This window comes from Rhipicephalus microplus, chromosome 1, assembly GCF_043290135.1.
Source record: "Rhipicephalus microplus isolate Deutch F79 chromosome 1, USDA_Rmic, whole genome shotgun sequence".
NCBI lineage: Eukaryota > Metazoa > Arthropoda > Arachnida > Ixodida > Ixodidae > Rhipicephalus > Rhipicephalus microplus.
Genome location: NC_134700.1, coordinates 160,395,279 through 160,421,316, shown reverse-complemented (window position 1 = coordinate 160,421,316; position 26,038 = coordinate 160,395,279). Strand labels below are relative to the sequence as shown.

Sequence of the window (26,038 nt, the reverse complement as noted above, 5' to 3'; positions counted from 1 at the left end):
TCTTACCGAAAACTTTTGGGGAAGGCTTCGGGGCTCCCACTATATATACTAAATATAGCGTCCCCAACCCAAAACCCAAACGTGGTTCGGGTTTTGCGTTTGCGCAATGGTCTTGACGCTATTCCTTTGGGGTCACAAGCTGTTGGGGCACCTATTCGAAGACTCCCTATTAACGCAGTCATAACCACCATGGCCACACCATGACCTACTGTATATAGGGCCACACATTCCAGCTCGGCTGAAGCATCTCTGGGGATTGCTTCAGCGGTACGTGTTGCGCGAGAAGGAATACAGAAAGAGCAACAATGGCTGCGAAAAGACCCCAGAAGCGAAGAGAGTCTATACGCGATCAGTGCAAGTTTCTGGCTGCGGAGTTTGGACACCGGTGTTGTCTCTGGGAGAGTCTACGGTTTCATTCGAACCCCTCTGCGCTGAGAAACAACATACAAAAACAGCGTATGCGCTTCCCTTAATTAACTAAAGTTTAAGAGTAGCTTAGAATACACCAGATCGGACTTCAGAATCGTCCGGCTTCGCTGTTCCAGGTTTGCGCGAGTACGTGCAAGCTTCAACTTTTAGGGGTTAAGGAGGGTGATTCTTAAGAGCGAAAGGAAGAGAAAAGTGAGCCCCGTAACTGTCTGCTTCAGTGAGTGACACCCCAACAGTAGCTCACAAGGGATGGGGGGGAGGAGGGATAAAAGGGGCAGGAGTAAAGGTGTAGAAAAGAGGAAGAGACGTGAGGTGGTAAGCCAGAAGGAGCGACAATAAACTGAGGGGATAGGAGAGATAGGAAAGATGGAAGCACGGTCACTGGAGTCCGAGCACGGGGCACACTTGCGAGAGCTCTTGTCGGCGTCGGTAGCTGGCGTAGAGCAGGTCCAGTCGGTCAGAGCTACACTGTCGTCGGAGGTCGTCGGCGTCAGGAGGTGACGTAGGGCGAGCCCAGTCGGCCAGAGCTACGCTGACGCCGGAGATCGCGAGGGCACAACCGGTCGGCACGGAATCCAGCAAGCGTCCCGACACGCTGCGTGGGGACCCGGTAGGGGTTAAGGTCGAGGCTTGTCCGTTGGCGTTGGTGTTGTTGTGTGCCGTAGCCGAGCACATGCGAGGTACTCACTGTAAGCCATGACGCTGGCGATGACGCTCATAACTATGAAGATTATTGCAATGATGGTCACAGAAGAGTTGTGTGCCGCCATTCCACGAACCTTGGAGATTGTGAGAGCCTGCTGACCTTGGACACGGGTGTATACTGAGGCGCCCACGAACGCAGATCCACGCGCACGCATACAAGGACTACAAGTGCGGGAGGACAAAGTGCAGGTCCAGGGAAATGTGCACAGACATCGTCTTTGCCAACTTAAGGCTCAGATACCACAAATCAGTCTTAATGAAGGCAAAACGAAATTTACAACTGAACACAACATACCATTGATGACAATTATACATTGTATATAACCGCACATGCGTTAGTGGTCAATGTCCCGGGGGATTTACGTTAACACAGCATGATGCCACAGCTTCGCCCACTCATCGTCATTCCCTTCGTGAATACGCCATGATTTTTTTTCTTTTTGTGGCAAGCTGGTACATTGGCAACAATGGCGCGCGTGTGACGTCGAAATGAAGGGAAGGAACTTATAGCTAACTGGTCGAATTTTTTGGTCAAGCAATGTGCAAGAAAAACTTTCACGTTGTATGCGGGTTGTATGCGTAGATAAAAATAAATAAAAATCGATATAGTAACAATTGAACAAGCAGCATAAGTCCACTGGACCTCAGTTCGACCGCAATCTCACCGGAAAAACAATGCTATTACAAGCACCGTTTGATTCTCAAGAGGTGGCTCTGTATTATCGGCGTCAAAGGAAACCCAAACAGCGGCAAGCCTTCACGATGGTATAGTGCGTGCTGTGCACATGTCACCATAGACAGACACGCATATATGCGGAAAGCTGCCGAACAGGATTCGCGCGCCTGTCGATGGAGATAACTGAACGGCGCACGCTATACCATCGCGAAGGTTTGCCGCTGTTCGGGTTCCATTTGACGTGGATAGTATACATTCGATGAAACCATGGCGCTGAACATACATTAACCAAGAAAAAGGTTAGGGTGCGCACTCAACCTGTCCTCTTTCTTCGTTCCTGTTTTTTCAGTGCTGTGGCTTCATTGAATTTACATTATTGGGTGCCGAGAGTCGCGTCCGGGTTCAGTCACCCCGCTGCAAGCGTTTTTACGCAGCGTAGCGCTGCAAAATTCTGCATCGGTTATGGAAGTCATTCTAACGCTAATTCGAAGTAACAATCGGTGAATAGACAACATGAACACAAGATACGTGTAGTCGTCCTCGTCCTATCATCTATCGCTTCTAAATGCTAACTGCGAAAAGTACCAGCATGAGCAATAACTAACATTTCAATCATTCGAACGTTAGATATGTGGGGTTTAACGTCCCAAAACCACCTTATGATTATGACATGACGGACGCCGTAGTGGAGGGCTCCGGAAATTTAGACCACCTGGGGTTCTTTAACGTGGACCCAAGTCTGAGCACACGGGCCTACAACATTTCCGCCTCCATCGGAAATGCAGCCGCTTCAGCCGGAATTCGAACTCGCGACCTGCGCGTCAGCAGCTGAGTACCTTAGCCACTAGACCACCACGGCGGGGCAATCAGTGGAACGTTTTCTCGCCTATACGAACTGAATCAGGGGCTGTGTCTTCACCGTCTTCGTTGGTCGTGGTCATGCCGATATCTGACAATTTTTCTCCCACTGAATACGGGCATGTAGAAAAATTCGATAATTCCTTACGGCATTACGAATGTTGTTGGGAATGATGTAGTGCAGTGTAAAAGCACAAAGCTTCATGCGACGCTGAGTTTCTGTGGTGTCATTCATGGCGGACAGAGAGAGCATAGCTCTGTCTTTGCTAAGGTTGAAGATTGTACATTGTGCACTGAATGAACAGGACGCAAGAAACATACACACACAATAAGGGCTTGTTGCGTATATCTTCCTTGCGTTGCGTCAATTCAGTGCCTGTAAAATCTACAGACTCCTTAACTGAACACAGGCAACTATTCCGGAGTATATATGGCGCCTCCATGTTACTCTGTAAAAGGAAAGGGACTGCGCATGAAAAATCCCAAGGTGCTGAAGTGCAGAAAAGGCAAAAACAAGAAATGGAGAAATACAAAATACGTGTTCTCGACATTTGTAGGTCCCATAATGAATGAAACCGGCTTAGACCTTATCGGTTCATATTATACGTCCCACCAACACGAAAAAAAAATGTTAGAACTTGGTTCTGTTGTATAGAAGGAGACTTGGGACACAGTGTCTTCGCAAGATCTGATCGAACTTGCGGAGCTAAGCCCATTCTACTACGGAGAAGCGTTATTCCTTATTTGTACATCGCGGCCATTCTAAGATCGGTAAAACAAGCGTTTGGACCGCACACTTTTCCTCAGGTGCATAGACGTACAACAACTACCCCCCCGCTCGCGCCCCCCTCTGCGACTGGCTCTCTGAGGAAAAAACGAAGATTCCCAATAAGTGCATAAATAAAAATATAAATGGATTAATGATGTCCTCAAAAATGACCATAAGTCAGCAAGAAAACTGAAACTTACCCAGACTCACTCAAGAATTATATTTTGCACTTTGCACTCGCTAAGACTCTTACTCACAGAAATGTTCTTTAACCGGACTGACTCGTACTTAAATTCACCAAAATATGGCTCAACTGGACCGCCTCAACTAACGCATCAATCTGAGTCTGAATTAGCTCGATTGAGTCGACTGATCAGCGAGTTTGCCGACCTTTGCAACGGACTTCCTTCGGTCCCGGGATTACCGGTGTTAAAAATGCGAAGTAGAGAGTTCTTAGAACGCAACGCTAGATGTTCTCGATGGCTGTCAGGTACCTGCATGACCATAATCCTGTATTACATGACTATCCGACTGACTAAAACTGCGGAGCCGTCCTTTGGCGCCCCGCTTATATATGATCAAAGCTGAACGGCACGCACGATGGTATACGTTTGGGTGTACGTTTCCGCGGAGATACAGCCGCAATTACACCCTCTGAACACAGGCTCGACGTCACGGAGGGACACTGAGAGAATATAAACGCTTATTGTGAGCAAGTGCACTCTCCGTCCAAGGTGGGGCGCCTTCTCATTGTGCAAGTTCTGCGATCTACCGGACGCCACGGAAAATAGACCTTTAATTATAAAGTGGTCAACTTAGGATACACTTCGCGCGGAAACAATACAAGTTTATAACACTCCCCTGTTTTTTTTCGTTCTGTTTTAACGAAAGCTGCGCACGCTGATATATTGCACAGCGAAGTCCGCGAATGCTCTCGCGATGTGGAGAAGAGGGCGAAAAGAGAAGCATGCGAGCGAATGCCGAAACAAAACTGCCACTATAATATGCGATGACGGCGCAGGAGGAAAGGAGTTGCTGCTAAAGCTGGCCGATTTCCCACGCCCTGTCCTCCCGAGCGGCCGGCCGGCGATGGCCCCTAGCGAGCGTCATACGACAAGCGCGCAGTACCGGCAGTTTTTCTTGGCCGGTAGTGCAAGAAAGAAAGAAAGAAAGAAAGAAAGAAAGAAAGAAAGAAAGAAAGAAAGAAAGAAAGAAAGAAAGAAAGAAAGAAAGAAAGAGAGAGAGAGAGAGAGAGAGAGAGAGAGAGAAAGAAAGAAAAGGAGAAAAATCGGCGATGGTGGTAAGGGAGGGTTGTCCTTGCGGAACCCCTGTGTACCGCTTTTGTTTCCATTCGATGACCACCACCTCCTCCTTTTTTCCTCTTCTCTGATTTCTTTTCCGTGGCTTTCATTATTTTTTCCGCCACTGTCCATTTCCTCCGTATCGTCGTCGACACCGAGCGACGGAAGGAGTTTTGTCGATTCCGCACCACGCCTGGCCCATAAATCTGCCGCCTCGATGCGAGCGCCCGTGTGCGAACTTGTGCTCGTACGAGTCGCAGACCTGGAAAAAGAAAACCACAGGGACTGACCGACGTATACCTCGCCGGTGGCGGCCACCCACCAGGGGTTATTCCGTTCGTTCGCGTGCGCTGCCGTCTTCACCTCCCGAAAACCGGTCGCGGTTGTCGTGGCTGCTCTTGATGCGGCCCGTCGTCCCGGCGTTCTCTTCTCACGAGAGAGCGGAAACCAGAGCGGGCGTTGGACCGCCCCGGACGTGGCGAAAATGCACCTCCGTTTTTTCTAGCCGGACTCCCATACGCTCGTCCATGTCTCTGTCTTGCTGCGATACACACGCTCAGCGGGTTAAAGGGGTTCGCCATCGCGTTGGTTTAGTTTGGCGTCGAATCCCGTGGCGTTCGGTTTCGAGGTTGCGAGTCGATACACAGTTTGTATCGTGGTAACACGCTGTGCTCTGTTGCACTACGTGTATATGGCACGTTGCCAGCAAGCGCCGTTAAAAACCATTAAACGTGCGGGTGAGCATTGTTTGCTTCTTGTGGTCTACTTTCGTTTTCGTTTTTATTGTTTATATATTTTCAGCCGTAATTAGTGCGTTGCTTGAACGTGTAATGCGCGCGTGTACTTATAACAAAACTTAAAGTTGCGGATTGGGATAGCCGGTTCAATAGTTACTTACACGTTCCCGTTTATGTACAATGTAATTATACCCTTCCCCCCACCCCACTCCTCCTCTAAAGCTTCCTGTACTTACCGTGGCCCTACATTGCATTAAGACCAGTCCACCTTTGACTAAGTAACAATGCAAGCCTAAGCTAAGGTACTCAGCTGCTGACCCGCAGATCGCGGGATCGGATCCCGGCTGCGGCGTCTGCATTTACGATAGAAGCGAAAATGCTGTAGGCCGGTGTGCTTAGATTTGGGTGCACGTTAAAAAACGCCAGGTGGTCAAACTTTCTGGAGCCCTCCACTACAGCGTCTCCCATAATCATATGGTGGTTTTGGGACGTCAATACCCACATATAAATCAAGTAGTAATGTGATGACGTCACGATGAACTCCCAAATTTTGGGTGACCTACGATGTCATCATGGTATCACAAGATGGCCTCATATAATTAAGTTGATATTTTTTGGCAGCACTAGTTACGCCGACAGTCATGTTTCGGCGTTTGACGAGCCATCTAAGGTTGTCAGTTTAATTGTGTTTTGACTGACACGAAATACACAAAGCAGTCACTGAGACAGTGCTGTTTCAGGGAAGAAAAAAAAAACGGTCACGCGGAATAAAGATGCTGCATAGCGAGAAGGTGTCCGGAAAAAGCACTTTATTACTCCTACACAATTAAATAATGCTCAGAATAGCCTCCACCATCGTAATCAAACAGGAAAGTGCCATGGCCGACAGGCCGTTGCCTTCACCTATTCGTTTACGATGATAAAAAAAAGGGAGCACGCCCTCTACTTTTGCCTGTGTGTAAGTGTTGCTTTATACGTTGCTTTTATAGGAGGTTCTACACGTAACCAGTTACGACTTGTCGACACATGACAACAGAATCCGCCAAACACTGCTTCGCTTCATACAAAACACCAGCCTAACGGCGCACATCTGATACACTAATGCACACAAAATTGTATGCCTTAAGGGCAAGTTGATGTCGCAATAGAAAAAAGAGCCACATATTTAAGGAAACGTGTTTAACCGCTACTACAGGAGACCAAAGATCAATGAGTTGCAGCTACGTTGCGCTGGTTTAGGAATATTTATATGACGCTTAACTAGAAATCTGTAATTACATCCAAGTTCTAATAGTCGCGTTATGGTTACGTATTCCTCGTTATATTGTGAGCATTATTTATGCATCCCATATTTTCATCTGGGCATACTCATCATATATATATATATATATATATATATATATATATATATATATATATGTGTGTGTGTGTGTGTGTGTGTGTGTGTGTGTGTGTGTGTGTGTGTGTGTGTGTGTGTGTGTGTGTGTGTGTGTGTGTGACACTGGATATGGTATCCGCGAAGCTCCCTATATTCCAATGTCCAAGAGAGCGCATACGTAAGAGAAAGATACGTGAATATGGCCCGCTCTGATTCGGCATTCCCTTTGAACCGGCCGCAATCGTCGTGCCGGATCGACGTCCTGCGCACCTGCCGCGTGGTGCCGAGTCGACGTCCTGCCCTCAAGGACGCCCGACAGGCGAGCAGCAGTGGAAGTGAAAAGAGGCGCACGGCACGTCCTTCGGGGCGCCTAATATTCGCGGCGAAACAATGTCTAACGCACGCGCGCGGGCAATCAATTAGCTCTCCCAAGCGAGGCATCGCTCGTCGGCCCGCGGTGCTTAGTTTTTTTTTTTCCCGTCGTTCGTCCCCGTCAGCTATTACCACACACGCGAGCCCTCCCCACCCCGAGGCGTCGTGTAACATCGCGAGAGGCAAAGGAGCTCGCTCACAGCGCCACGATTTGGCGAGTACGCCGCACAAACTCCCCGTCACACACAGAGAGAAGAGGCTCGAACGACCGTCCGCATCCTTGTGCTGAAAACGCTCGCTGCCGGTGCACGGTTAGTCAACCTGCTCGTGACGTGTACCTGACAGGGTGGCACTGGAGCAACCACGTGTTCGGTTGCGTTTCTAGCTGGCAGAGTGAGTACGCGGTTCGTCCCCTCGTGGAGTCGGTGCACGCTCGGATGCGCCAAACTGTCGACGCACGTTTAGTCGGTGTGTTTTACTTTTACTTCGGCGGCGAGCCGTCTTGTAAGCGGCTGACGCGTACGGACGTGGATGGTGCGTGTCCTTCGGGCGCGGCTTGCATCACCGGTGCTCTACAGCTGGGCTGGCCCGTCTTTCAGGAAGACGCCGTGATGACCTCGGCTTCTCCTCCTCCTCCTCCTCGGCGGATTGACTGATAAGCAGTAAGCGTCGTCGTCGAGTTTCGCTTTTCAGGGTTGCGCACTGCGCTGCCCCAAATCGCTCGCTCAAACAACGCTCCGAGAAAACGGCGGGTTTTAAAATAACTGGCCGCGTTGTTATTCGGAGCTCCTCGCCCGCACGCGCGACATCTCATGTTGTGATGCGGTGAGATCAGTTTGCATCGCAATCTATATAAACTGGAGATTATAGGCGTGTACAGGGTTCCTCTTCTAATAGGGGGGGGGGGGGGTAAGGGTGAACGCTCATCGCAATGGCCCCCTCTGTCTCTATTATGTGAATATATGGGGCTGACGTCTGCGCCCCCCCCCCCAACGTGAACCGAAGGGGGAGCATTTTCCTCGGCTCCCCCTCCCCATGCGCCCGCCTATGGCTCTGCCTAGTGTGTGCACGATTATGCGTATTCAAGATGATAGATCGCAGACTCACACATTTGTCACTTCGGGCGCGTGAAGTGAGACGATCTTAAGTGCACTGGTGGCCCTTTTAATCCAAAGTGGCGATCTGTGGTTTAGCAGCGTCACATCTTCCTGTTTGTTTAGCGGGTATATATGTTTAAGGGCGCATGCTCACGTTGTTCTCTGACTGGCTTCGCTTAGCTTTCGTTTACTGATTATTTCCTCCGCTGTTGAGTTCATCATTTTACATCTGTATATCAATGGAACCATCTAATAAGAATGATTAAAATAGCATCGGGAAAAATAGGTCTGACACTGTAAAAACCCGTAAAGCAGCTTGCAACGAAAGTTATCTCAGAGCTTATAAAACCTAAACTTAGTCGCTGTTTTCGCCTGTCCAGGGAACAGGCTTTTGTTGAAGCTCATTTTCAAAGTCAAGGCAATGCACTCCAAAATAAAATTTATTTGTTTATTTATTTATTTTGTCTTCGTGTACACGCGTGCGTGTGCAGTTGAAGACAGTAGCTGACTTCCGACAGCAGAGATGCCCTTTCATTCAAACCGTTCAGCAGGACTTAATTTTGTTCGTGCTTTGCGGTGTGAAGAAACGCTGACGAGGGAGACACCATTTCACCACGTGAACAAATGGTAGAAAAAAAAACTAAGTGAATGTTCATTCAGCATATTTCGACGAGCCTACAGCATCAACTGTCCAATCAGTGGCACCATTCGCGACCTGGGTTAGAAGCACTTGCAGGTAGCATGTATCACCAGAGTTCGAGTATACCAGCGTATATGTCATATATTTCGCATGATTGACGCATACAGCTGCTTGATTTTTTTTTTGCTTTGCATTAGCATGCAGTTTAACGCTTTGCACAACGATGCCATTTCATGACGCTGCGGATCACAGCATTTGGCCAGATGCGGAAAGTGCGTACCAAAGGCTGTACACGAATTGCCCCATATCGAGATGTGCGCTCGTGAAGGCACGTTTCTTCCCGTACATAGGTTTAAAGAGAACCTTGAATCAGATCGAAAGAGAAAGAGGACAGTCCGGAGTGAAGTCGACACTGTTACCACCCGGATACGCGAACGATTACGTTCGTGGAGATGATTGCAACAGTTCTTTCGTTAACTGTACATTAACTATACGGAAGCGATCGAAGGTGAGCCTTTGGCGATGACCACATATTCCGTTTCCAACGTTGTAATCGGCGTTGACGGAGAGATGTGTACGAATTTTTTTCCAGGCGTTGGGAGGAGTGCGTTCCTGGCCTAACACCCAGTGAATAATGGCGTATGCAACAGCCCTCTCGTTTACATTCCATACGCACGCAACATGTTCAAGTAATCTAACATGCGTTGACCACTACGTCGCGGGCACGCATGCCGCACCGGGCATAATAGAGCGCTTCTATAAATGCCCCTCGTGCAAGCCTAAGAAAATTAAAAGGGCAAGAGAGAAACAAATAAAAAGAAGAGACGGGGAGGTTAACCTAGAAGAACTGGTTTGCTACCCTGTACAGGAGTGGGGAAAGGGTCGGAAGGAGGATAGGGATAGATAGATGTAAAATAAATTAGAAAAAATTCACATGCGCCCACATTCACGAAGTTCCAATCACAGTCATTTGTACAGGCCGGTTGAACGCAAGAAGCGCAGGAGCGCCTTCACAGCCTTCTTCTGCGACATAAAGTCCTGTCGGCAGCGCAGGATTCTTTCTTCCGAAAGAGGCTGGTTGTCCAGTTCGTCTAGTGCATTGCAGAATGAGTGTCTCTGCGAGCAGTATTATGGGCATTCACACAGAATGTGCCAAGTTGTTCCGCCACTGGCACAATGGTCGCATACAGCAGTGTCAGCCATTCCTATGCGGAACGCGTACGCATTCGTACATGCGACGAATTTAACCGCTAGAGAACATGGGATCTGTCGCAACGCATTATCGGCCAAGGCTCGCAGAATCGAATCCCGGCTGGGCCGGCCGTTGCAGTTTCGATGGAGGCGAAAACTAGAGGCTCGGTCATACTTAAACTTAGGTGCACGTCAAAAAACCCAGACGGTCGAAATTTCCGGAGCCCTCCATTACGGCGTCTTCCTAATTCATATCGTGATCTCGGCACGTGAAACTCCCAACAATCAATATTATAAACCAGCCACAGTAAAGCCACGATTAGCCTTTAAACCAGCGCTAGCAGTCTTTGTACATGTCCCCTCTCTTTTGGGCGCAATCGAGAGTCCACCACAATCCCTGGTTTGTCTGGGAAACATGCTGTTTTTCGGGTGGTGCCCACTTCAAAATGAAATTATGAATCCATACCGAAGACCAACGTTCATGATCATGATTAACTATTCGGGGTAGTTAAAACAGTTCACATACATCTGGACACAGTGTATGGGAAATTCCGAGTGAATATGACATCAACAAGCACATATTAAACACCAGTACTTGGTACGTACTCATTCAAAGCGTCGTAATTTAATAAAGGAAACGCCAAAGTGAGCGCTACCCGGTAGTAGGATAACCTATGCCTCTGCTCACGCATACACTATACCACATAACGCTTCAGGAACGTGAGAGGGAGAGCTCGTTGCTTGGGTCGTGAGGGCGCGTCAACTAGTCCACAGCGCCGCCGCTATAGACGCACCAGTTCGTGAAAAACGCCTTAAATTCATTATTTTCCCGCACTTTCTGCCAGGGCCTAGTCTTTCAATTTAACTGAAAATGTTGGCGGCAGACATTTTGTTCAGCATCCCTTCAATTTTCCTGAAGGCCAAAATGCCGGTGCGTGTGAATGATTGGTCGTCTTTTTTTTTAATCGCGCTATTTTTTTACAGCACGAAAACGCTCAAAATTGTCACCGCAAAGAGAAACTGAGTATTCGTAAAAAAGGTCTGGTAGTCTCAACTTAAGGCTTTCCGGTGCGAGAGCAACTTTATGAGCTGGCAAATAATGCCTTAATTATTAGCGGCCTTTAGGCTTACCGAAAACGTTACTCTGATTTGCTCTCGGAATACGTGCTCTCAGCCGTTGTATACTCTGTGAGCTGTTGACAGTGAACAATAGTAAGCTTGCTGCATTGTCCCAGTGAAGACCTGCATACGTGTGCTTCGTGACTTCGCTGAGACAGCCCCGAACGAAAGTGAAGCGAAGCGTGCTACGTGAAGTGAAGTCATTGTATACGCACGTCAGGAAAATGAGAAGAGTGATCGTGCGACTGTATAGTGAGTGTTGCTTCCTCTGCTGTCTACCATCCCATTTTTAGTCGATCCGCCGCAGTGAGCATACGTCATTGGACAAATAAAACGAACCTAAGTTATCTTTGCACGATCATTCGTGGATTTCTGTGTCATACATAACTCGCTGATTCTTCCGTGTAGTTACTTTGGCAAGTCGGGCAACATGCGCGCCTGCCCATTACGTGCCTACAAGTGATCGCTCAGGCCTGTCTATTTTTAAAACAGTATCAATGCCTGCGTCACTTCGCCGGCCTGCGATGCGTATACCAGTAAAGTGCCTCTTCTTTCTTTCTTTTAAAACCTTCATCCGTTTCCCCAGTGTATGGTAGTAAACAGGAAATGCATCTTGCTGACCTCCCAGCCTTGAATTCCTTTCCTTCATTCTAGTTTAGTAAGCAAGTAATTCATCAGCTTGACGATCGTGTATTCGAAACCGTTTAAACACCACTCTGCATTTCTCATGCGTACGAAATTGTGATTAAAACGATCAGACTACAAAATTACTCTTTTCTCAAATTAACTGGACACCTTCTATACCTAATCAACCTTATCTTCCTTTTAATGTTTTTCATTCACTTTACACTGCAGCTTTCTCGTCAATAATCTGTAGTAGATATTAGCAATACACTGTATAGCAAGTATACTAGCAGATCGATCGCAGCTATACAATCGACAGCTACTGTATACATTGGTTACGCCGGATTCTCGACCCTGTTGTAAACATGTGCATACGATGAGGAGCCCGAAAATTTAGAGATATTAGTGTATGGGCCTCATCAAAATCCTTGGCCACCCTGAATTCGCGAAAGGTAGTTTTCACGGCATTCCGTATTAGCGCAATGCTACCGCATACGTTTCAATTCCCATTCAAAACGTAAGAACCTGCGTAGGATGTGATGGCTGTTCGTACGTTTGTTTGGCGTCAAAGGCGCCTTCCAACTTTGCTGGCAACGTCTTACTGGCGCGTAGTACACGTTAAGAGGCGTACGCGAAGTAGCTTCTTATGAATGGGAAAAAGGCGTCACGAGAAGACGAAAGAGGCCTGTCTAGCTTGCGTTTGAGCTGGCAGGGCAAACTCAAGTGCGGCAACAACCTTGAAAGCGTCGACGGGCGTAGAACGCCAACAATCAACGTCGCGTCGGTAATGGACGGGCTATGAGTTAGCAATATTTCAACCGTGTTTATTCGGCCGTGCAAATAACGCGTGACTAGTGGGCGTCATAGTTCGACGCGCACACAATGATTTTTCGTTTGTGGAGCGCGTGCTTGCCGAATCAAGGACGCTAACCGGAAAAACATGGTGCTTCGTTCGCTCAAACTGTATGTATATTTTTGTTTGTTTTGCCTCTCCGCATGCACCGTTGACAAATGCGTCCGGGCCCCGTTGTTTTTTTCTGTCGGTTCGAAAAAACTTGGCAGGGCATTTCTTTGGCGTCAAACCAGCTAGAGTCCCAGGTAGTTGATGAACGATGTCCCGTAAAAAAAAAAGAAACTGAAATAAAGAAAGTTCTGCCTCCTTGCGCTACTCACTATGGTTTTTCATCTCCTAACACCAACATGCCCTACAGTAAAGTCGTTAAATAAAGAAGCTGGTGACACATACAAGTTTTGATAGTTATGCCTCCTAAAATCGTGCTATCATTGTGAGGGACGCTGGAGTGGAGGGCCCCGGAAATTTCGACTACGTGGGGTTGTTTAACGGGCGCCTTAATCTAAATACACGAACATCTAATGATCCGCCCTCGCCAGAATGCGGCCGCCGAGGCGAGGCTTTTGATCCGAAGGCCTTCAGGTCGGCAGCCCAGCACCGTAACACATAGAACACCACGGCAAGCTTCGTAGCACTCATCTGTACGAAGCCAAGTGACACAAGTGGTTACGGGGCGCGGATGCTGACCGGAAAGTCTACGTAAATTAGGACGCACCGGTTGTGTTCAGAATATAACCCTGGGCCTCACTGAAAGTGTATGCACAGACAATTAGCTATGAATAATTTAATTAAAAATTCCATAAAGCTCCGCTTTATGGAATGCTAACATGTATGGATGTTAACATCTCCGGATGCTAACATGTATGTTAAATCAGCATGACCTTAACAACTTACTTCTTTTTTATTACTGGCATGTATAGTTTACAATATTTAATTATCTGTGCATCTTTCACTCATCTGGTGTGTGCGTACGTGTGAGTGTAGTTCTGTGTGTGTCAGCAACTATTTCGCACATGTGACATTCTGACACTTATTCCTTCCAGATGCGCAATCGAATGAGCAACGACAAGTGTCTTAGATTATCACATTCCGGTGACTCATTCTGGGCCAACCGTAACTGCTCATTACGAGTGCCGTACATTGAATTCGATGGAAATGAAAAAAAAAGCAAATGAAAGGCCAGCTTTCTCGCCCTTGGATAATATATAGGTCGAGTCTCGACCTATATATTGGTTTAAATCTCATAGTGAGCTTATACTCATACATGTGCTGCGCAATAAATCACTGTTTCTCGGGTTGACGCCATTAGAACCACCCATTTGAATCACTCAAAACCACTCAGCAGTGTGTGTGCGTTTCGTCTTTTTGCGCTGGTAAATCTATCTTACCCGGAAGTCGTTTTCTGAATGGCCCATGCCACAGGAAAAAACACACAAAAAGCCGGCGTGCACATAGTGACACGCGCTATGCTTGGTACATCGTGAATGCTTTAATCGGTCTTAACGATTTGTTAGATTAGTAGTATAGCCAGATGGCCTATATGGACGATCTTCAAGGTGTATACCCTTAGATTCCACATCAAACGCGAAACGTGAGCTCAACTCGAAGAATTTAAAAAAAAACGTCATGTTAACGCGTCATCCTGTCACAGATCAGTGAAATTTTGGGATGCCATGGTGGTGGTCCAAAATTTAAAGGTGCGACATCTGACGTCTTGTTAGGTGTGACTTGCGACGTGTGTCGTGTAAAGTTAGACATGCGATGCCGGATTTTAAGTGACTCCACGATTCTACGGTGTCACATGACACCACGTGTTGGCCAAACATGGACGATCTCACAGGCACTGCCAAATTATAAGCCAAGTGCGAAAAACTTACGATGCCTTTGATACTGGGGACATTGCCAAACCATGTTAGATGGGGAATGAACGGATGAATGAATGAATGCGCTTTATTTGAAGTCCGGCAGTTTCCTCCGGGAGAGGTGGGGGAAGATGGAATTAACCCCTGTCCCTTACTACTTTCCGTCGATCAATGTAGTGGTGCCCCAGGTGTTACACCTTCCGTCCATTTGATGGTGGTGCCTCAGGTGTTAGATGTGGAGAGTTTACGGTAGTGGAGAAGTGGTGATCCATACGATAGTCTGAGAAAAGAGCAACAAAATGAATAGGGAGCTGTTTTCGTCTAAAAATTCACCTAATCGATTCTTGGCCAATCCCGCTGATTAAGTACGAGCCATATTATCATCATCACTAGCAGCAACATCATGATTGCCTTCGAGTAGTCCTAGGCGACTGCAAGGGAGACCAGGTTGCTTTGTTTTAAATTTATGGGCTCAACCGTCGTGAGAGTACGCGAACAATTAATCAACTTTTTATGGCGTGACGTCTCATCAGAAAGGTCGTGAAAATTCGATTGCATTCGTACATCAGTTTTCAAGCGTACATGACAGCCACTACCGTTTTACACAGTACCGATGATGGTAATGGCAACTTGACAACAGTCTAATATTGTGGCATTATAGTGCATCCACAAAACAATTGTACACAATGCTGCCTATAGCGAGTCTTATTTCTTTCTATCTCTCTCGATGATTTCTGACAGGCTCCAATATATGACTTTTGGGCGCTTATGTGTAAACCACCTTACGAAGATGTGTAAGTGACGTCGTCGTCACTTACACAACTGTGTAACAATTTACCCGACTTGCTGACGTCGCCATTTCGTATCTCTAAGAAGTAAACTATAGCGAGGTGGCTCTCGTCACAGTTGGACGTCAAGGCACGCAAAACGTAGGAATCGTTCGGGCAGGAACTCCAAGGTGGCGCGACATCCGTCAATTGAAGCTAATATGCTTCAAATACTCGCCAGACCGTCGCGGAAGAGAGAGAGATATAGAAACTATCCTTTCCCCCGCACAGCGCCTGCTTTCGTATACTCGTGCACGTGAGTGAGGACAGACATGAATTCCAAATATAGGAGCGACGTATCGAACGAGCTTGTTTGCAAAGGGACGCTGACGTGGCCTTTTTTTTCTGGTTCGAGTGGCCTTCCAATTGTGCCGCACCTCTCCCTAATACCTTTTTCCTAATTTACTTTCAAACCAGCGATAGGGGACACTACAGATGTACAGCCGTACATGTATGTCACAAGGCCCGCGGGTTGCGAATCCACGAGGGGGCGCCGCGTGCGGAAAGTTCAAAGGTTCACGCGTACGTATACACTAATTGCGCTCGGACAACTTGCGCGTGGCCCCTGTGCACTTTATAAGAGACCACCGCCGTTGCTAGGCTGCTGTCATTCGTGAATGAGAACGGCTGCTCTTTTGACATCGGTCAACTCCTGCCGCGCGTCTCTTTGGGTTAATTCTGCAATAATTACTCGCCCTAACTTTCTTTATAGTTTCTACTGAGCGTGCGAACTATACACAAAGTATGCATCATCGCCCCCCTTTTCTCATTTCTTTTTTATTTGAAATTCCATTGCCTTCTGTTTCTCATCTCGATCCGCTGCGCTAATTAGAAGAGCTGCCCTCGGGCGCCGCACACTAATTGCGGTCTTCAACCTCTGTTTTCTTTTTTTTCTTCCCAGCAACGTATGCTGTGTGCCTCGTCTGCGAAAGCTATGGAACCCATCCCGCTGTATTATATAGTGCCACTGACTCCCGGTTCCTTTCCCTGTTTTGTTTCTTTTTCTTTCGCGTTAGAGCGAGGTGTTGCTGCGGATATGCGATGGCAGTCCCACGAGGAGGATTGTTTCGAGGGGACTTTCGATAGCCGCTCGATCGGTGCAATCACTTGTCCGGTTTGCGTACTTAATGCTCAGTCTTATTAATCACTAGGGGCGCGGACTTATCTTTGGTGATACATGGGTGACTAATAATTTTCATTCGGCGTTACTTGCCCTGCTCGTGTGCTGATATTGTAAAGTTATTAGAATGCTAAGTCGACGTCCGATTCATTTCGTAGAGTGTGTGCACTATCGAGGTGTCATCAACCTCGTATAAGCCCGCCGCTGATTAAACGCTAGTTTGAGGAGTGCATTTCAGAAGGCATTTCGTCTGTATTAAATATTCTAGACAGTCTCAGCCCTAGACATCCATTGTTTTGTATTGTACACTTGACCCTTGTTGTACCTATCACTCAGCCAATCAATCGATTATACACTCAATTTTTAATACAGACACTGTCGGAGAATAGTATACACAGCAACATGAAGAAATGTTATGGTGCAATATAGTGGGCGTGCACTGAAATTTCGTTAAGCATTCGTTTACAAAGATGGTTGACATCACTAATGGTCACCTTTATATCTCTGTGACCACGCAGAGCTTAGTGGCAAATTATCAAACTTTAAAGGTGAGCCCGCAACTAGTGCGTTGCTGAAAACAGCGCTGTTATATATTCCTTAAACATTTTCCGTAAATGACTCGTTTGCCTTCTCATAATGCATGATAACAGCACTCGTCAAGTACCCCGCTGTGCACGGTGGTCTGGTGGTTAAGGCACTCTGCTGCTAGGGCCCGCAAGTCACGGGATCAAAGCTCGGCCATGGCGACTTCTGACCATCGGGTCAGCAGTCGAGTGCCACGACCACTTTCTACAGCGCGAAAATAAATTTCGCGACATAGCGCCAGGCAAAATTAATAATAGCAACACTCTTTCCTGGCACAGAGCTAACACTGCCAGTCTAGGGCACCGGACGTGGAAGGTCGCGTGTTTTAGAGCGCGGCGCAAGATGAACTGCTGTGCGACCGTTGGTCACCCTACACACGCTAGCTGTCAACTTACGAGATAGCCTATTTTTGTAATATGTCCACTATAGCATTAAGTAATCGCATCCTTGAGACGCGAGAACACCCGGCACTGATTACAACAAACAGCATCGCCCTTATCAAGGGAGGCAGCAAATGGGAAACACGTGTAGGGATGCGCAGGTGATTCGAATACGTGATGTCAGTAGCACGAACGATCGGCTGGAGAACTCAATGAAGTGCGTTATACCTCTCGCGCTATGTGGAACTCTGTACACGGCAAGTGGGGACCGAATTCATGAAGCTGCATACTGCAGCCTTTAATCAAAGAGGAAGTCTTCAGTGAGTGCCAGGAAAAAGAAATAACATACAATGGAAGCTTTAAGTGCCAGAGTTACGTCTAACCGCATATTATTATAACAAGTACAATAAGCTTTTCGTGGCTAGATGATACGACGCTGTAAAGGGAGCAAAGACAAAACACGAAGACGTCAAAACAACGACAGCACTGTATCATGACAAAAGTGTTGATTAGGAATTAAGAGCTGTATTATACCTAGAAAAAAAAAGCTGCACATCACTGCGCATGATGTACCGATTTTAGGGGCGAAGCTCGTTAAGGCGCTGACAAGTCCCGCGTTGTAGTAGCCACCACTATTACTCAGAGCGCTTACTAGATGGCGTCGTGGCGCTTGCACCGCAAGTACTCGGACTGCTCGCAAGGTGGTGCTGCAGCACTCGCTCCACTCCGATGCGTGCTCTCTTATGATAGGAGACCACGTTCACACTTGCGTTAGAATGCGTTCGCTCTTGGCACGCTTCCTATTTCACCGGCAGTCTGTGGGCTTCGATTGTGAACGACACCCCGCCGCGGTGGTCTAGTGGCTAAGGTACTCGGCTGCTGACCCGCAGGTCACAGGTTCGATTCCCGGCTGCGGCGGCTGCATTTCCGATGGAGGCGGAAATGTTGGAGGCCCGTGTGCTCAAATTTGGGTGCACGTTAAATAACCTCAGGTGGTCGAAATTTCCGGAGCCCTCCACTACGGCGTCTCTCATAATCAAATGGTGGTTTTGGGACGTTAAACCCCACAAATCAATCAATCAATTGTGAACGACGAAGAGAAGGCGGCGGAGTGGAAAGCTTGGAAAATGGCTGCAGCGTATGCTCGCCGTCTGTACATGATGATCGATATGGCAATATTTACGATGGAATCACGGTTTATCGATGTATTTCCGGAGCTTCATTCACTCATAATCATTCACTCCGTGGATATGCTATGATTTTTGTATTTTCTTTTTGCGCCCTCTTGTCTACCGTGGTGGTATAGTGGTTATGTTGCTCGGCTGATAACCCGAAGGTCGCTAGTCAATATCGGCTGTGGCGGTCGCATTTTGATTGTCCTTTTTGATGGTGATTATCTAGCTATATGCTAGATAACCCTTTGTTAGGTATATACGATACAATTAGGTAGGTTTTTCCATACGTGTAACCCCAAATTTAACAAAAAATTATCGCTTCCGTGGCACGCCGCACCCCATCAAAATCGCGAAAAAAAAAGTGCGGCCTTTACACGAGTTATACGGTATCCCAAATCTTCACCATGTTACTATGATATTGCGGCACTGGGGATAAAATAGTAACATGATACAGTATAATGACACGATAATGACATAACATTGCAGCTCAAGATCGCAAAGAAAGATGATAAGGGACAGATTAGCGCCCCTCGGCATGTGCTGTGTTCTTAACGCATCCTTCACTAGAGGAAGTATCGCTCCACGGGGAAGTGCTCTATGCGCGAAAAAAGTCAGGAGGATTATAGGGGATAGTGGAGGATTATATGGGACCTTTTTGTGCTACACTGGATCTCAACTGATACATGACATATCTAACGTGGACAGGGGTGCTTAGGCCAACACCTGTTCGTAGCTTACGCGAAAAGTTGCAGAACAATTCTGTTCATTGCGTAAACATCCACGAGGAAAAACGCATCGCAGTGGCTCTGGAGATTTATAGGGAGTAAACAATCAGTCTAAAAAAAGAAAGACGTGTTGTCAGGCTGCTTTGCCCGGGTCGCTTACGAGAAGAAGATAATGAAATAAAAATGGGGGACAGACCAAATATGTGCTGCGTCTCATTATGCGTGCGCAACGCGGCACACGTTCCAACGTTGTCGCCAATAACAACCCGTCCTTGCGGTGTTGCAAAAGAAAAGAAAAACAAGACGAACAAAAAACATCAACAAAAGACGAGAAATCTTTTCATTTTAAGGCAGCACACACTTTCCCGCTTTTCTTTACGAACTGTTGTTATATCCTTCTTCTAATCTCACTTTCGCATTGTGTACATATACACTCGTCCAGTATTACTACGTGAAGCAGCACTGCAGAGTCGGCTTTCACCCGCCGTGTACTTGTTACGCTGTCCGCGACTCGATGCGAATACGAGGCGCACACACGTTTCCAGCATGCAGGTTAGCGGTAGTAATTAGTTCCACTCTCCTTGCTTCGCCTCGTTCCCGCGGGTCTCATAGAGACGGGACGCATACATACGGCCCTGGGTCAAGCGATAACTGAGCCCACGGCCGCGCGGTCTTCTCTGTACCGAGCTCGCGTGTGCGCGTCACGTACTCGCGCAGCTTTTCGCGCCCTGTGCAACCGTTCCTTCCTCTCCACGGCAGCACCTCTCCGCGTATACCTGGTCGTCGGTACCACATAATAAAGTTGGCACTCGGTCAAATGGCCACTCGGGATCGGGCATACGCGTTACGCTGCAACGATATATCAGAACTACGGCTTTTACGAGTGTGCCCCGTGGACGTGATGTTCCAGAACGCGCCCAAATTTGACTCGCATTAATTTTGTTGTTGTTGTTTTCTTTCATTAGGATATACGGCCATTCGATTTAAGGTTTTATCTTTTCTGGAGGGGCGCAACGTTGACAATAAATATGTAAAAGTCTAAATGGACTAAAGACAGAAAATCGCGTGAAGTAGGGATTTCTTGAGAAGCGATATAAAAGTTAAATTTGCATCCATACACGTGTAACGTCTATGCGTACATCGGAGCATGCGTATCTACACCATTCGTGCAATCTTACTAATGCAGACACAAGTAAGACCTACCAAAAAATAATGAAGAACGCTAATTATAGATTTAGTGCTATTTGGCGAAACTTTATTGGCAACAATACGAACAAGATAATATCTATGCTTGAAGGCGTGAAATGTTTGTAGTTCGCAGCTGTGAATGATGTAGTTCTGAGTAGGGAAGGGATGTTAGCAGTGAAACATTGAATTAATGTATTTATTGCAACTATGTATTTATTTTAATTAGCTGCGTTTGTAACGTAAGCCTAAATCTTCCTATAAAGACATATTATCTCCTTTTCGTTCTTTTTTTTCTTGTACTTCACCTTCTTTGCATTATGGTCCCACTGGCTGCAGGAACGTGCGCCCTTGTGCGTCGCAGCACCATAAGCGGCCGTGTGCCACCGCAAAGAGTCGGTCACATCGATCGACTTGTAGCTGGTACTGCATCCACGGTCTCAGCGTATGACGCTACAAATGTCCGCCCAGTATGTTACTTGGTGTTGGGCATCAATGTCTTCATACCACGCAGGGAACAGAGGCCTGGATGTCCGCGTAGATGTGTCAGCAGAAAATGTTACTTCGTAGAAATCTGCTTTATAAAATGGACCCCTTCGACTGTGCGTGGTTGAGTGCCATTGCATGATTGTTAGTGTCGCATAACAGAAATCAAGACATTGACAATGCATAAATTTAGCTCGGCAGTAATTGCAAACTAGTTACGCCAGTCAAACATGTCGTTTAGCGCACGTATTTATTGTCGTAAAAAGAAAAACTATGTATCTAATTATGCAGTATAGCTGAGGAGCGGAGCTGTTCAAGCTGGAGGATCGGTGCTTCGGTGCTACGGTTTAACGCGGAAAACATCGCCTAGCTCTGACGTCACTGCACGTTGCCTAGCGACCACCTAGCACTTCTTCACCTAGCTTTAACGCAGTGGTGACCCTCGCATAAATTTGCGCAGCCAGAAGGAGTGGGATGGAAAAGTGAGGGCGAGGGCTGATGTAAGGGCGATAAGGGAAAAAAAAGGGGGGGGCAGCATGAAGCATTGCGTAGCCTTGTACAGCTTGTAAAGTATAGTCAAGCAAGGGGATGGCAAAGCGAAGGCTAAGGAGTACTGGCGACAGGGTACGGAGGAGGGAAAAGAGGAGGTGAGAGAGTAAACCAGAGCAAAACCATGTACACTCTAGCATATTATAGCACGCCAAATGATGGGAGGTCAGAATAAGAAGTAGGGAAATGGAGGAAAAGGATAGATCATACATGGTCGCCTTGCACAGGTTATAAGATAGGGTGGGAAAGAGAATTGAAGGTACCGAGCACGGAACAAGGAGGAGGGTGAGGCGACCAGCTCTACTGTTTCCTCGGCCGTCATACTACTGGCGGGCAGCTGCCCCAATTTGTTTTTTCTGGGCCAATACCGACTCTACATGAAATCTCATGACAGTTAGGCTCTTGTCGCTTTCTCGCGCGAACTCCGCATCTAGAAGGAAGTATATCTGCAACAGTTGAAGGAACGCAGGAGCGAAAAACCACAAAATTAGTTAATTATTGACTTGAGAGCCGTTACAAATAAATAAATAAATAATAAAAAAAAGAAAGAAAGACCGAAAGACAGAAAAAAGAAAGAAAGAAAAAAAGAAAAAAAGAAAGAACGAAAGTAAGAAAGAAAGAAAGAAAGAAAGAAAGAAAGAAAGAAAGAAAGAAAGAAAGAAACAAAGAAAGAAAGAAAGAAAGAAAGAAAGAATTGGGGCAGCGCCTTCACCCTGAAATATGCCTAGCTTCATAACTTGCCCCTGAGCTCTATGCGGAACACATGCGATCAAGTGTAATAAAAAGCATTATTGTGAACAGGATTCCCAGAACCCAGGATCGCATGCATTAGGAACGACACAATACGTACCAAAAACAGGGCATATCGCACATTTATTAGCCCTATTTTTTAGGGGTTCTACAATTTAAGCTCTTTAAGCTTTCATTGTACACGCGGAACATACGTGATCGACCACCGCTGTATGTTGCTGCGTGTACCTTTCCGGCCGGTTATACTCCACTGCAAGTCTATAGCTTCTCCACACGGTACCCATGTCTACGCACTTGAGCGTGCGGAATACGCTTGGCATTGCCACACAGTGGACACTTCAATGTAACGTGCACAGAATCCAAGCAGGCAATCAGCCCGATTGCTCGCCCGACAACCACCCTTTGTTGCTGGAGGTCCACGTGACGACGACCGAAAGAGGACCCACTGATGTCCGAAATGGATAAAGTATAGATGACAAGGGGAGGACGGGTGAGAAGAGGGTAGAGGTGGTGAAGCGACTACGTGTATATAATATATACTTCCGGAAGTTCAGAACAACATGAAGTTCGGCGATGTTGGTCAGCATTCATGATATATGTGGTGTTTCTGCACTCAAGTCAATGCTTTCAAGTTAATAGTTATAATTAGTGGGGTTTACGTCCCAAAAGCACCATATAATTATGAGCTTCGCCGTTGTTGAAGGCTTCGGTAATGTCGACTACCTAGTGTTCTTTAACGTACACATTCGCATAAATCTAAGTATACACGAGCCTCTAGCATTTTCTCTACGTGAAACGCAGCCGCCTAGGCCAGAATTCAATCCCCCAACCTTCGGGTCAGTAGTCCAGCACCCTAGCCACTACACCACCACTCGTGGACAAAAGCGCGCGAAAATCAAAGACGTACACCGTGACCACTAGACCACTGGTCTTGGCGCCGTCGTGCACCATGACGACACTACTAGACCACTTGTCATAATGCACGAGTCATGATGCAGTCGTACACCAGGACCACTATACCAACGGCCATGCCACACAGGTCATGCTGCAGTCGTACACCACTGCCACTATACCATCAGCCATGGCGCACAGGTCATGGTGCTGTCGTGCACCGCGACCACAATACCACCCTACATGGTCCAGAGGTCATGGCGCAGTCGTGCATCATAACCACTATACCACCGGCTATGGTGCTTAAGCAATGGTGCAGTGGTGCACCACGACCACACCACTATACCACTGACCATGGTGCACAGGTCATGGTGCAGTCGTACAGAGTGGCCAGTACACCGCCGGCCATGGTGCACAGATCATGATGCACTCGTACACTGTGACTACTATACCACCGGCATTCGTGCACAGGTCACGGTGCAGTCGTATACCGTGACCACTATACCACCGGCCATGTTGCACAGGTCATGTTGCGCCACTATACCACCGTTCATGGTTCACAGGTCATGGTGCAGTCGTACACCGTGACCACTATATCACCGACAATCGTGCACAGGTCACGGTGTAGACGTACACCGTGACCACTATACCACCGGCCATGTTGCACAGGTCATGTTGCACCACTATACCACCGTTCATGGTTCATAGCTCATAGTTCAGTCGCACGCCGTGACCACTATACCGCCGGCAATGGTGCACAAGTCATGGTGCAGTCTTACACTGTGACTACAATACCACCAGCCATGGTGCACAGGTCATGATGCACTCGTACACCATGACCACTATACCAACGGCCATGGTGCACAGGGTGCAGCCCTACACTGTGACCACTATACCAACAGCCGTGGGGCGCAGGTCATGGTGCAGTCGTGCACCATGACCACTATACCAAGGGCCATGGTACACAGCTAATGGTGCAGTTGTATACCGTGACCGATATACCGCCAGCCATGGTGCGCTGGTTATGGTGACCACTATACCGCGGCCATGGTGCACATATCATGGCGACCACTATACCACCGGCAATGGTGCAGAGGTCATGGCGCAATCGTACACCGTGATCACTATACCACCAGCCATGGTGCACAGCTCATGGTGCAGTCATATACCGAGACCACTAACCACCCACTTTGTGCACACGTCATGGTACACTCGTGCACCGTGACCACTATGCCAACGGTCATGGTGCACGTGTAATGGTGTAGTCGTATACTGTGACCACTATACCAACGGGCATGTTACAAACCACTATACCATTGTTCATGATCCACGGGTCATGGTGAAGTTGCACACAGTGACCACTATACAACAGGCAGTGGTACACAGGTCATGGTGCAGTCGTGCACCATTACCACTATACCACTGGCCATGGTGCACCGGTCATGGTGCCCTCGTACACCGTGACCACTATACCAACAGCCATGGTGCACAGGTCACAGTGCAGTCGTACACCGTGACCACTATACCACCGTCCATGTTGCACACCACTAAATCACCGTTGATGGTCTATAGGTCATGGTGTAGTAGCACAACGTGACCACTATCACGCCCGCTATGGTGCACAGGTCATGGTGCAGTCGGGCACCATGAATACTGTACCGCTGACTGTAGTGCACGGGTAATGGTGCAGTCGTACACCATGACCACTATATTGCTGGCCATGGTGCAGTCGTGCATCATGACCACAATACAACCAGCAAGGGTGCGCAGGTCATAGTGTAGTGCTTCACTGTGACCGCTATACCACCTGTCATGGTGCACATGTCATGGTGCAGTCGTACACCATGACCACTATACCACTAGCCATGGTGAATTTGTACACCACGACCACTGGACCACCGGTCATAGTGCAGTCGTACATCATGACTGCTAGACCACCGGGGTGTGTTAGCTCACCACTGTGGACTTCTGTAAGTATATTAGAACCGCCGCAAGCGCAGAAAAAATTAATCACCAATGTTTACACGTGATATGGCCACACATACTCTTGATGGTCCCCGAACAATTCACTGGCTCTCTTACCGCTCAGTGTGTTGCGGTATCCCAGTGACTGGTACAGCGCATTGATACTGAACTGGAGGCAGTGCGTTCGATGCAACATGCTGCGGCTGAAGCTTCTCGATGGGAGAGAAAATATAAAAGAAAAATTGGCGTGCGAGGACTTCAGAAATTGTCGTGCGAAGAATTGACGGGCGAAGTAACACAGGAGCTTGTGGTCTTATTTTCCACCACACTCTCCTCCTCAACCTCACTTCTCTTTCTACACCTTTGATATATTGCACTATAGCAGAGTGTGTTATGCTATAACCCATTTTTCTCCTGCTCCTTACCTTTGCTTCCCTTTCCCACCTTCTTACAATACTATACTACACAAGGTCATGCTACACTTTCTTTTTTTTAGCTTTGTTTCGTTGTGCTGTTTCTCAATGTCTCTTCTGTCTCCTCTCTCTATTTCTATAACTTTAGTTATATCCTCTTCACGTTTTCTCGCCCATACTAAAACAATCACATGGTTCCCATTAATGTTTGTTCAATTGGCATGTCTGGATGTAGACGAGTGGTCACGACTCTCGCTTTCCGACCGTAGGGTACGCGAGTTCAAATCCCGCCTCGCCAATATTTTTTCTCTTTACTTATTTCTTTCTCTTCTCCACTTCTCCTCTCATCGTACACCCCCGCCACCCGCGTTGCCAG

At 47.4% G+C, this 26,038-nt stretch overlaps 1 protein-coding gene across 1 annotated transcript in view; it reads left to right on the top strand.

Annotated features, from left to right (window-relative positions):
* The first annotated feature begins 7,491 nt into the window (after nt 1-7,491).
* LOC119177752 (acetylcholinesterase) overlaps nt 7,492-26,038 on the top strand; it is an 87,440-nt gene continuing 68,893 nt past the window's right edge. Inside the window, exon 1 of the mRNA XM_037428931.2 lies at nt 7,492-7,887. The gene's annotated coding sequence lies outside the window, so the exon portion shown is untranslated. The remainder of the gene's footprint in view (nt 7,888-26,038) is intronic.